Source organism: Lissotriton helveticus, chromosome 7 (assembly GCF_964261635.1).
Source record: "Lissotriton helveticus chromosome 7, aLisHel1.1, whole genome shotgun sequence".
Classification (NCBI taxonomy): Eukaryota; Metazoa; Chordata; class Amphibia; order Caudata; family Salamandridae; genus Lissotriton; species Lissotriton helveticus.
In genome coordinates, this window is record NC_136068.1 from 1,100,822,282 (window position 1) to 1,100,834,392 (window position 12,111).

The 12,111-nt window shown below is 43.8% G+C and overlaps 1 long non-coding RNA gene across 2 annotated transcripts in view; it reads right to left on the bottom strand.

Moving 5' to 3' along the window:
* Positions 1-12,111, bottom strand: part of LOC144767253 (uncharacterized) — a 190,979-nt gene that overhangs the window by 129,277 nt on the left and 49,591 nt on the right. For both annotated transcript variants that reach the window (XR_013598122.1, XR_013598121.1), the window contains exon 2: positions 5,096-5,236. This is a non-coding gene — a long non-coding RNA (uncharacterized LOC144767253). The remainder of the gene's footprint in view (positions 1-5,095; positions 5,237-12,111) is intronic.

Consider the following 12,111-nt stretch of genomic DNA (forward strand, 5'->3'; position numbering starts at 1 on the left):
CTGCAATGAGCTGGCTGCCTTTTTCTCAAAGAAAATTCTGACCATATACTCCTCTTTTAGCAATTCTATGGTCAACGCCTGCTCTGTCTCACACAAATTAGTTGACTCGCTGGCTCTCTGTAAGTTGGACACAATTCCGCTTCTTGATACCTGTGGTCTGGACAGATTAATCTCCAAAGTCACTTCCGGGTCACCCAATGACCAGGCACCCCCCCCGGATCCTTGTCAAGGCCTTGGACGTTATTCGTCCTGTCATTTTGGAAACCTTAAATACTTCCATTGTGTCCAAATCAGTCCCACCCTCCTGGAAATGTGCCATGGTGAGGGCGCTTCTCAAAAAGCCCACCCTGGATCAGAGCAACCTGTCCAACTACCGTCCCATTTTGTTGCTCCCCTGGCTGAGTAAACTGCTGGAGAGGCACGTGAATAACATCTTAACAGACTATTTGGAGTCCAACTGTCTGTTGCGTGCCTCCCAGACAGGATTTCGTCCTCAACATGGTACCGAAACCGCTATGTTAGCGGTTACAGAAGAAGCAAGAGCCATTCTTGACCGGGGAGGAAAGGTGGCCATTATCCTGTTAGATCTTAGCGCCGCGTTCGACATGGTAAACCATGCCACGCTACTACATCGATTGGCTGGCATGGGCGTGTCGGGCGCGGCCCTAGAATGGCTTGCCTCCTTTCTGAGCGAGCGTTTTTTCCAGGTCTTCGAGGGCGAGATAGTCTCTCCCAAACATCCTCTCAGGTGCGGGGTCCCTCAGGGCTCCTCCCTGAGCCCGACCCTTTTTAACGCCTACATGGAACCTCTGGACAGGATAGTCCATCCCTTCGGTGTGCGTATTGTCACCTACGCGGATGATACGCAGCTGGTGGTCTCTCTAGACCACGCAGATGGATCATCCAACACCTTAGGCCCCTGTCTAGAGGCTGTTGCCCGATGGATGCAAGCCTCTTGTCTGAAACTCAACGGGGAGAAGACAGACATCATTCTCCTCGGAAATTCCTCCCCGTCTGTTCTTGCACCCATCTGGCCACCATGTCTAGGCGTTCCCCCCGCCCCTGGGTCCCAGATAAAGAGCCTCGGGATCTGGCTTGACACCGCCCTTGATTTCTCGGTCCAGGCTACCAAGACCGCCGCCACTTGCTTTGGACTAATGAGGATGCTCCGGCGGGTGCTCCCTTTGCTCCCTTTCCAGGCGAGGAGGATCATGGTCCAGGCCCTGATTCTCTCCCGCCTGGACTACGGGAATGCTCTCTATCTGGGAGCTCCGGCCTCGGTACTTCAGAAGCTTCAGGTCACACAAAATAGTGCGGCCCGCCTACTGTTTAATCTGCCCCGTCGGCAGTCGGCGAGGAAGGCTTTGAAAGACCTCCACTGGCTCCCAATGGCTGCCAGAGTGCAGTTCAAGGCTCTGTGCATTCTACACAAATCCTTCCATCGTGCAGGCCCAGCGATTCTGCACCCTCTGGTTACGCCCTATGTTCCAGCACGTTCCCTTCGCTCTGGCACCCTGCAGCTGGCTACCTCTTCTAAAATCAATAACGCCCGCTGGGGTGGCCGCTCCTTTTCCCACTCAGCGGCCAGACTCTGGAACGCCCTTCCCTTCGCCATTCGAGGAAATAGCAACCTCCTGTCCTTTCGAAAGGCCTTGAAAACGCATTTGTTTGCAAAATCCTGCTGATCTGCCCTAAGCCATTTAATCTTCAAGCGCTGCGAGGCCTCAGGGCAGTTATGCGCTATACAAATGCAATTTTTCATTTCATTTCATTTCATGCCAAATGGGAGAGCTGAGAAAATCAGCAATTGTAGTGGGAGGAGGGGGCGGAGAGGAGAGAAGTAAAGCAGTAGTAAACTTATGTAAGGGAGTAAAGAGCGAAGGTGGTTTGCGGGAGAAAGATAAGTATTCAGTGAAAGAAAATGGAGATAGTGTGAGTCGTTCAACTGTGACCCACAAAGGGCAGGGCTCTGCAGGATCTTGTAACCAAAAGGAAGCCTGTCGTAAAAGAAAGGCCTTCTGATAAGTCGGGAAATCAGGAAAATTAACTCCACCCTCCTCCTTTGGTTTTATTAGTCTAGCAAGAGACATCCTAGGTTTCTTGCCATTCCAAAGAAAGGAAGACAAAATGGAATTGATCTTCTTAAAAAACTTGGAGGGGATGGCTACTGGAATGTTGGAGATCGTGTAGAGAATTATGGGAGCTAACATCATTTTGATCGTGTCAAGACGACCCCACCATGACAAATAAAGGGGGTGCCATCTGTACGTTAAATCCGACAATTTCTGAATGCACTTGTTCAGACACAAAGAGACTGTATCCGAGATAGAAGGGGCAACATGTAGGCCTAAGTCTTTAATATGAGAGGGACTCCAAGTCAAGTTGGAGGGGCTAAAATCAGGTTTGAATGTGTACTTTGTTAAGGGAAGAATCTCACATTTGTCGTTGTTTAATTTATATCCCGAAATGTGAGAGTATTCACGAATCACATCAAGAAAGGCAGGTATAGAGTCTGTACGATTAGATATAAAAAGCAAAATGTAATTGGCGTATGCAGCCAATTTGACGTGAGAGTGTGGTGTCTGAAAGCTATGAATGTTAGGGTGTTGACGAAGTTTGGAAAGGAAAGGCTCCAAAGCTAAGTTAAAAAGAAAATGGGGCAGAGGGCATCCCTGACGAACTCCCCTGCCCAAGTCAAAGAACGGAGAGACTATGCCATTGGCACATACAGCTGCACGTGGGCTAGAATAAAGAAGGGAAACTAAAGAAATACATTTGGGACCAAATCAAAACCATTTGAGGGCTGAGAAGAGATAGTTCCATTCAACCCTATCAAATGTCTTCTCGGCATCCAAAGCGATCGCAGCCAGACAATGCTGTGTATGTGTAGATTTCGACAAAACATTAAATAAAAGCCTAGTATTGTCAGTGATATAACAACCTTTAACAAAACCTGACTGTTCAGCTCCTAATAAGTCAGGTAATAAAAGATCTAATCTGACTGCGAGCGATTTAGCGAACATTTTGTAATCAATATTAACTAAGGAAATCGGTCTGTAATTTTTGCAGTGTTGGACATCCTTCCCTTGCTTGGGAATAAGGCAAATGTGGGCGTCAGAAAAATAACCCGAGGAATTACCTAAAATAGAGAAAGTGTGAAGTAAGGAATGTAATTTTGGTATGAGTAAATTCGAGAAGTGAAGGTAAAATGAAACTGTAAAACCATCTGGTCCGGGGGCCTTATCCTTTTTAAGGTGTTGGAGTGCAGAGAATAATTCTTGCTGGGAAAGGTCTGATTCTAGAGAAGTAAGGTCAAGAGGAAAGTGATCAGGTTTCTGTATGCTAGAGAAGAAGTGTGATAGAGATTGGGGAGAGGGTTGAGTTTCGGAAGAATAAAGGGTGTTATAGAAGAGCGAAAATTCAGTTAAAATATCCTCGTCTTTGTGTTTAAGATCTAAATTACAATCATAAATAGATTCAATGTTCAGCTTATCGTGTTTAACCTTCAAATAGTTGGCCAAAATCTTCCCATAAAACTTCGCACTCGATTTCATCAAATATAGGGAAGCATCTTCTGTAGATTTTTTGTTAAATTGCATTTTAAGTGTAATAGGAGTGTTCCAAACTCTTAATTTTCTGGAGGAGAGCTCCAGTAAGGGTACAAGCAGCTTTCCTCTACTTAGCAACATATCCAATGATAAAATCTCTTGCGGAAGCTTTAAAAGCATCCCAAATAGTATCCTTAGCAATGGAATGAGTATCATTAATCTAAAAAAATTCAGTAAAAAAATTGGTAAAAGAGGCAGTAAATTTGGGGTCAAGGAGGAGAGAATTATTAAAGCGCCACCTCCTAGGGCCAGTAGTTTTAGGGATAATGTCGATATTCATTGAGACAGGGGCATGGTCTGAGAGTAAAATGGGGCCAATTTCAGCATGTGTAATAGTTTGGGCAATATTGTGAGAGACAAAGAGAAAATCAATCCGCGACTGAGAGTGGTGTGAAGGGGAGTAAAAGGTAAACTCATTCGTCGTCGGATTACAAAGGCGGCAGACATCAATTAATTTGTGCTGCGAGAATACTTGAGTGAAGAGTTTGTGGGATTTATTGGGGATAAAGGTAACCTTAGAATTCCTGTCAAGGAAGGGGTCAAGAGGTTGGTTGCAATCCCCACCTAGAATAAAATTATCATCCACAAAGCTAGTGACATGCGTAGAAAATTTACGCCAAAAAGTAGGGTCACCACGAGTGAGGGCATAGACGTTAAGGAGAGAGATAGGAACACCCCTTAAGGATAGTTTAACATAGACCCATCGTCCATCAGCATCAGAATCTTGTGCCAATAAACAGTAAGAAAGAGATTTTCGACATAAAATGATAACCCCATTACGCTTGCCATCACCAGGAGAGTAGTATACCTCACCTACCCAACCCCGTTTAAGTTTTGCAAATTCTACATCTGAAAGATGGGTTTCTTGCAAAAATGCAAAATCAACACTTAACTTGGCAAGATGAGATAATATCCTTTGTCTTTTGATAGGAGAATTAATACCCTTAACATTCCATGTAACAATTTTCAACTGAGTACAACAAATAATTTGAAAAAACGCAGAAAGAAAGCCTGAAAAGAATTTATAAAAAGCAAATGAGATGTCTATTAGAGAGGAAAAAGTAGAATGAAGAAGAAATAGGAACAAATAATTATATAAGAGGGACAGAAGATATGGCAAACAAGCAAAGTAGAAAAATGAAAAGAAAGCAAACGATGAGAGAAGCTCAATGGGAAAAGGAAAACACAATTAGAAGAAAACGAGAAGAAGAAGACAAATACATAAAAAGAGAGTGTAGTCCTGGAAAAAGTAGATAGAATTGGAAAAATAGACAAGGGAGAATCCAAAAGTAATAAAAGTGTACCAGGACGAAACAGTGACAACAGCAGTGAAGAAATACCATAAAAGAAGGAAGCTAGAGAGAGGGAGAGTGAGAAAGATAAACCTGAGGAGACATCTGTGCAAGATAAGAAGCAGAAAAAAAGGAGGGAGGGGAGGAAGGCATACCAGATAAATGGCATATGAAAGGAATGAAGGTAAAACATACCTACAAAAGGGGAGGATAAGGGATCACAACCAGGAACAAACCAGAGTCGAGGAGAGGGGAGTTGGAACCACATTGAGCAGGCAAGACATCCGGGGTCAGCGAGACGCACAACCGGGAGGAACCACAAAACGATGATCTGACCTATGGAGAGCATGAAGAAAATGATAAGCGAGGAAAGAACAGGGTATAAGAAGAGACAAGAACATTATAAAAACATCAAAAAATGCAAATGGTAAACAAGAACAAGAGACCTGAAACACCGCAAAAACGTTGCAACATTAATCAATAGGTATAAAAACAATAGAAAGAAGCGATTCAAAGAAGAGTCATGAAAGACATCAGGAGAGTTGTGGAGCAAACAAGGGAGACAAAGTGAAAGAGAACCACAAGAAAAAGACATGGAACTCAGGGAGGAAAAGAAGAAGAAGCATCGGAGAGGTCCATATCGGCTGCTCTGCATGAGTTCAGGAAACTTTGGAGACGAACAGGATCCTCATATATCGTAGTCTTGTTGTTGTGCGTGACATTGAAAAGGCAGGCATGGAATAATCCATATCTAGCTCCTATGGCCCTTAAATCAGCACGCATATCCAGAAAAGCCTTTCGACGATTCGCCGTAGCCTTGGCATAGTCCTGCGCAAAGAACAAAGAAGATCCAGACCAGGTAAGTCGGGGAGACGCTCTAGCTGCTGACAGGACTTTTAGAAGATCAGTATATTCAAGAAAATACATGATAACTCCTTGTGGGAGTGACGCAGTGGTAGTTGTGGAAGGAGATTGGCCCAATCTGTGAGCTCACTGGATATTGAGGTCAGTGCCCTCTGGTAGATGCTGGAGCTTAGGGAGAAAAGATTTAAAGAAAGCAATGAGATCACTCCCCTCACAACCTTCCACCAGGCCGTAGATACGCACATTTTTGCGTCTGTTGCGATTTTTAAGCTCCTCCACCTGCTTCTGAAGTGAAGAAACTTGCATATGTAAGTGAGACACCTTAGAGGACGTTTCTTTGAAGGAGGAGACGCTTTGTACCACAGATGAAACTCTCGCATCCATTTGCGTCCGGTTGTCTGTCAGGACTTGTAATTTGGTGTTGGTTTCCTCCATGAAGGGGCGAATGTCCCTTATTTCGTCCAAGAGTAACTCCAAAGAGACTGGTGACGACGACTCAGGTGGGGAGGGAGGATTTTTTTTTTAGTCTTTTAGAATTTGCTTTCCCAGAAATTGGTGCGGAAGACTCCATCGCTGACTGCACAGTCGCAATTGAAGGCAGTTGAACAGTTTCAAACTGAGCAAAAAGGGTGAATAATTTAGAGTTTTTAATTAAGGCGTGCTTTGAAGGGAAAGGGGTAGAACGTGGCGCAGGCTTGCTCATAGAGGAGAGGAATCAGAGAAAACACCACACAGTGTGAGAAAAATCCGCAGCAAAAATATGCCAGATGATGCAATTGTTTTAAGTCACAGAGAAGATATTGCGCAGCAGAAAGTCTGATTTATGAAAGGGCATCCATGGTTTAGCCATTAGTAGTAGAGCCATGCAAGTAAAATGCCAAAAACGCTACATTTAGGCCAAGAAACAGCGAAAAAAGTAGTCATAGGGAGAGAATGCCACAAAATGGCTGCCACCACTGAAGACATATGAAGTGTCACAGACTTGCCGGTAAAAGCAGCCAAAAGAAAGTCAAAACAGCCTTAATGTAAAAGTACAGGGCATAAGGAGCGCCTGTGAAGCAAGTGGGTGTTGCAAATCGCCATGGAGTGCATCAAGAGTCAATAGAGGCAATTCGGGTGATTTGCAAGGCTGCGGTAAAAAAAAAAAAAATGGCGGCCGCAATTTCACAGAATCGTGGCCGAACTTACTGCATCAAAATTGAAGAGAAGAGCGTTGCACCAGGGGTCAAAAAGGGTCTCCTAGCATGCCTGACCCCTTCAATGGGAAGGACCCGTAATTGGTGGGAAGAAAGGAGCCTCCGAAGAGCGACGTGTTTTCCCGGTCGGCGGAGCGCTCACCTCGGCGCCGCCATGCTCCTCGGGCGCCAAGCTACGCCCCCCCCACAAGCATCTTCTAGAAAATACTCATGTGCCCAAAGCTCATCCGTGTCTGTTCACGTGCCCTTGGCTCCGTTCTGACGCCGGTCACATGCCCAAAGCATGCTGTGTGTCTGTTCATGGGCCTGAAGCATTGACTACTTTAGGTGAATAATCAGGTGTACATCGAACTGCTGTTTTCAGTGTAGTGTAGTATTACTACAGCACCCTTTAGGGCAGTGCTCCGAACATGCTCCAGCATGCCCAAGTATGTAATAAATTAGCCTTTAAGATGCCCAAATCCAAATGCACTTTCTAACACAAACTACTTTCAATGTGTGTGTTTATTGCTTGGGCAACCGGGCACTCACTCATGAAAACACCTGAGCAAGCTGGGGCAACCCTTAAGTTTGGGCAACTTTAAAAACGAATTAATTGAAACTTACGATGTCACTCTGATGACCACCTGCCGTGACAGAATCGAGGCAGTCTCTGGTCTGTTATGTTATGATTATTTGTGGAGCGCACATCTTACCTGGCAGGGTGTCCTCCAGGCGCTCGATAAGAAGGGAACGGAGCTGGCAGAGTCTGACATCTGGGTACAGAGGCATGTATTCCGTCTGTTTTTGCCAATTCAAGTACTGAGTAGGCAGCTTTGAAGTGTTTGGGGGTTAGGAGAGGGGGTATGGGGGTTATTGCAGGCTTTAGGCGTGAAGTACAAGTAGGTGATGCCGCCAGGTCTGGCTCTGTGGATGGGGGGTTGGGAAGTCACCTCATTGAAATCAACAAATCCACACCACACCATACAACTAACTAATCAAAATCAACCCACATAATTCCACAACACCCACATAAATACACTTCATTACACATAACTAAAATACATTGCCATTCACACTGCCTATAGCTCCAACAAATACAAGACGTATTACATAAGTAAAAAACATTGCAGTTTACAATGCCAATAGCTCCAACGCTAACAAATGCGAGACATATTGCATTTCCAATGCTTGTTTGTCTTCTCTTCCTTCTTTATTCTCGTTTGTGCTTCCCCTCTTTTGCTCTCGAGGAATGTCTGATAAGATAAGTGCTAGTAGGCCCCACCAGCCCCAAAAATGAGTGCCAGTGGGCAAGACTTAGAGCAGTTTGGCAGCAATAGGTCGAAAAAAGCTGGGGGCCTTATTTATGAGGCCGTGCGTCACTTTTACGCACCAGCGGCGTAAAAAATGTGCCTTGTTGCACCATATTTACAAAGTGACGTATCTAGGTAGATACGTCACTTTGTAAACCCCTGCGCCACATTATACCTGCACCAATCATAATGACGCAAAAAAGGGTCATAGAAGTGACACAGTGAAATCTATGAGATTTCACTGCGCCACTTCTAGGACGCAAATGCGCCAATATCCTACGCCTGCCTCACAGCAGGGGTAAGACTGATGCAGACCCTTTCACATGGGGCTTGCCCCATGTGAAATGACCAATTGCTGGAGTTGCGTCACTTTCTTGACACACTCCAGCAATGCGTCACTTTTGCGCCATACAGATACGTCAGAAATACTGTAACTCCTTGCGACATGATGTGTCATACAGCAAATATGACGCATTCAGCGTGTCGCAAGGAGGGCTCACTGAGAAGTGACGCATCGCTGCTTTCACGCAGCGATGCGTCACTTTTCATAAATGAGGCCCTATATCTTTTTTTAAAAAAACATTAAGCATAATCACCAGTGTCTGAAAACTAACATATTCAAGAAATGACTCTTGGTCTTCTTATTATATTTAACACTGTGCATAGGATTAGTAGAAACAGATAGTTGCCTTAGAGTGCTCTTTGGGCAGGAATGAGGTATTAAAAGGCCAGAAGATTTAAATATGGTCTAATCTCTATGACTAACAGAAGAGATTAATTTTAAAGGGTTTATGGGATTTCCGAATCCTGCCTCAAAGTCAAGAGTCACAGGTAAGGAAATCCAAATGCTGCTGCAGGTATCGCTGCCGATTTGCTTCACTTTTGTGATGTGAACACGGCGCAAAATCTTAGTAAATCTACCTTGAAGAGTTAACCTGATGCTGATATGGAGAACTGGAACTGAAGGTAGGTTGACTACCTGGCTGTTATTTTCACAGACTGTCCGTAATTTCGCTCTAATGTCCATTGTCCATGTTGAATGATTTAGCGGATGGCATTTGTCCATAATTTTAGCCTTTCAGCTGAAGGACAAAGATAATTCCAATAAAAGAGAATTCCCCAGCTGAAGTGGAAGGGGTGGCGTCTCCTGTGTTGTGTTCCAGGGAGAGGAGCAGACAGATAAACAAGAATCAAGCCTTCTTGCTAGGGTGCCTGCTTCCCAAAAGAAATGCAAATGTGTGCAATTGGTTAAATGTTGCTATTGTAAAAGCTGCTCCGGAGGCAGTATAGGTGTTCATTGATGGAGTCACTTGAAGCTTCCTGTGACAAAGACATTTTATTTTTTAAATGTACTGTAATGGTGTTCCAAGCTGAGTTGTGAAGTGCGTGCTTTTAATGGACATTTATAAAAAAAATTGATACTAGGTATAATCTGTCTGTTACTGAAATCTATACTTTCAGAAGCACTATTTAACCTAAATGTATATACACATTGTGTGGCATCCTATATTATATAGTGTGTAATGCATGTTTCAAGTAATGACTCCTAGCTCTAAAAATACTCTAGTTACTTTTCTCTACTACACCAAACAGGATTCAATTCTATGGGCCTCTGGTTACACACATAGACATCTGTAGTGATCACATTAAGCAAAAGAGGTTTCATAACATAAAATACTGTTTTTACCACTGATTAGTTTAACTTAAATTTATTTTTCATCTAAGGTGTGAATTGTTTTATATGTAGTTACTTGATGGTGAAAGATCAACAAAATAGTTACAGAATATATTGTTCTTTTCAGCCACACCTTTGATTCCGCTTCCAAATTCATTAACCCCAACCCTATTACTTTGACTACTGGTTTCGCATTATGTATTTCTGTCCTGTGCCTGTGCTGATGCACATCTGCAAACTAACGCCAGCGCAGGCACCCTTGCGCCAAAGTGCAAGGGTGCCTGTGTTACAGGCAGGATTGTTTTTGTACTGGTAGGGACACCTTACTGGGCAAAAACAATCCTTAGAGGCATTTTCCTATTTCTAAGTGTGTTGCAGAATCCAGCCGACTTAGAAAGAGGAAACAACTGGGAGAAATAAAGATATTTCTCCTTGCTGCACCTCCCTTGGAAGGGCGTACAATTCGGACCAATTCTCAGGTCTACCGGGGTTGGTAGATCTGGGACGCCTTCCAGGCGTAGTGTAACACAAAGCAGCAACTTATGCTGCCTTGCATTGGAACAGATTTACCAAGCTATACAGGGTTCCTCTGCGTGGCATTGTAAATCTCATTCGACATTTTGCGTCGCTCTGTGTCTCCTTGCGTGGCACAAGGGCGATGCAAAACCTTGATAAGCCTGTAATGTTGGAAAAAGCCAGTGATATGAGCATATGGCGACTTGCCTTCCCCTACCTTCAGTATATACCTTTTTTCAGATATTGTGTCAGATAATCATTTGATCTTTATTAAGTTAACACAGACACTGTGGCATTAGAGACACTCTGCCCCCCTTTGTTCTCATGCAAGTTCCCGGTGTGGGATATATGTATATGGTAGTTTTGAGGTGCAAACCTGGACTAAAAGAAGCAGAGACCTGTACATTGTCAAAGACAAGCATATAGTCAACGAGTAAGAGCAAATGGAGCTGGGTTGAAATTGTGAAGGAGTGTTTTTTAAAGAGGTGAGTCTTCAACTTTTTCCTAAATTGAAGAAGTTTTGGGGCAGTCCTTATGGATCTTGGGATAATGTTTAAGATTCTGGGTGCATAGATGTAAAGGACCTGTGGTCTTATTTTATCTTTGTTATACTTCTTAGTATACCCAGTAACTCACTTGGGATCATTGTTTGCATTGTCTAGCCTTATAGGAATTAATGGTCACTCCCTTCAACCTTACATGTTGCATCCTTTGGCTCCCTCATTCTGTCACATTGGAATTAAAACCTATGACCCTCTGTTCCTGAGATGCAGCTGAACTAACATTTGGTGTCATTATGACCCAAAGTATAGGACCACTCAAGGTCAGTTAATGCCTCCAGTCTCTTGGTCTTCGGCACAGCAAAATATTTACTATGGCATCAGAGAGTAAGAGCTGTGGAACCTGGAGGTGTGGCACTGCCAGATTCCAATGAGCAACAAGCCGGAGGTGTCAAGACCTCTATTGGTAGCACCTGCTGTTCCATCTGACTGCCTCCCTTGTAGTCCATCTAGGACCGAAGGCCTGTCCCTGCCCAAATTGTAAGACGAAAGTCATAACTACAGCCTTATTTATTCTCAGACAACATGCAACCAATAAATGGTGGCCACAGAATTTTGGTTATGGGTATGGTGGGAGGGTATGTAAGAGAGTTAAAGAACACTCCATTGGTCTGACTGGCCCTTTGGGCCCCAAGGTCCACGGTCAACAAATTCTGAACGTTCCTCCTCAATTGAAGTTTACGGACTATCAGCTAAGGATGATCTTGTTACTGCAACATTCCTCCCCCCATAAAAATGAATTAAATTCTATTCATTTTGTCTCAAACATAATGCTTGTCTACTTCACTAGCCGCATGGTTAAGTGTCCGCATAGCTATTTTAAAGATAATATTCAATTTTTACATCAAATGCAGTGTGTTGCCCCACAGTAGTAGTTGTTAGTCAGCTACCACCATGAAGCAAAATCTCTAGAGCTGTGACCTGCCAGAGCACCAAAGAAAGGGACTATCCTGTTCGCAGCAGGAGTGTGAGGATAGGTTATTCTAAGATCTGTCCCAGGTCACACAGCATGTAGAGTGGGTAGGCAAGTGGAGAGTAAAGGTCAGGGAATTCTAAAGACTATTACTGAGACTGATAAACCGGTTGATCTTTTTTTCATTACCGAGAC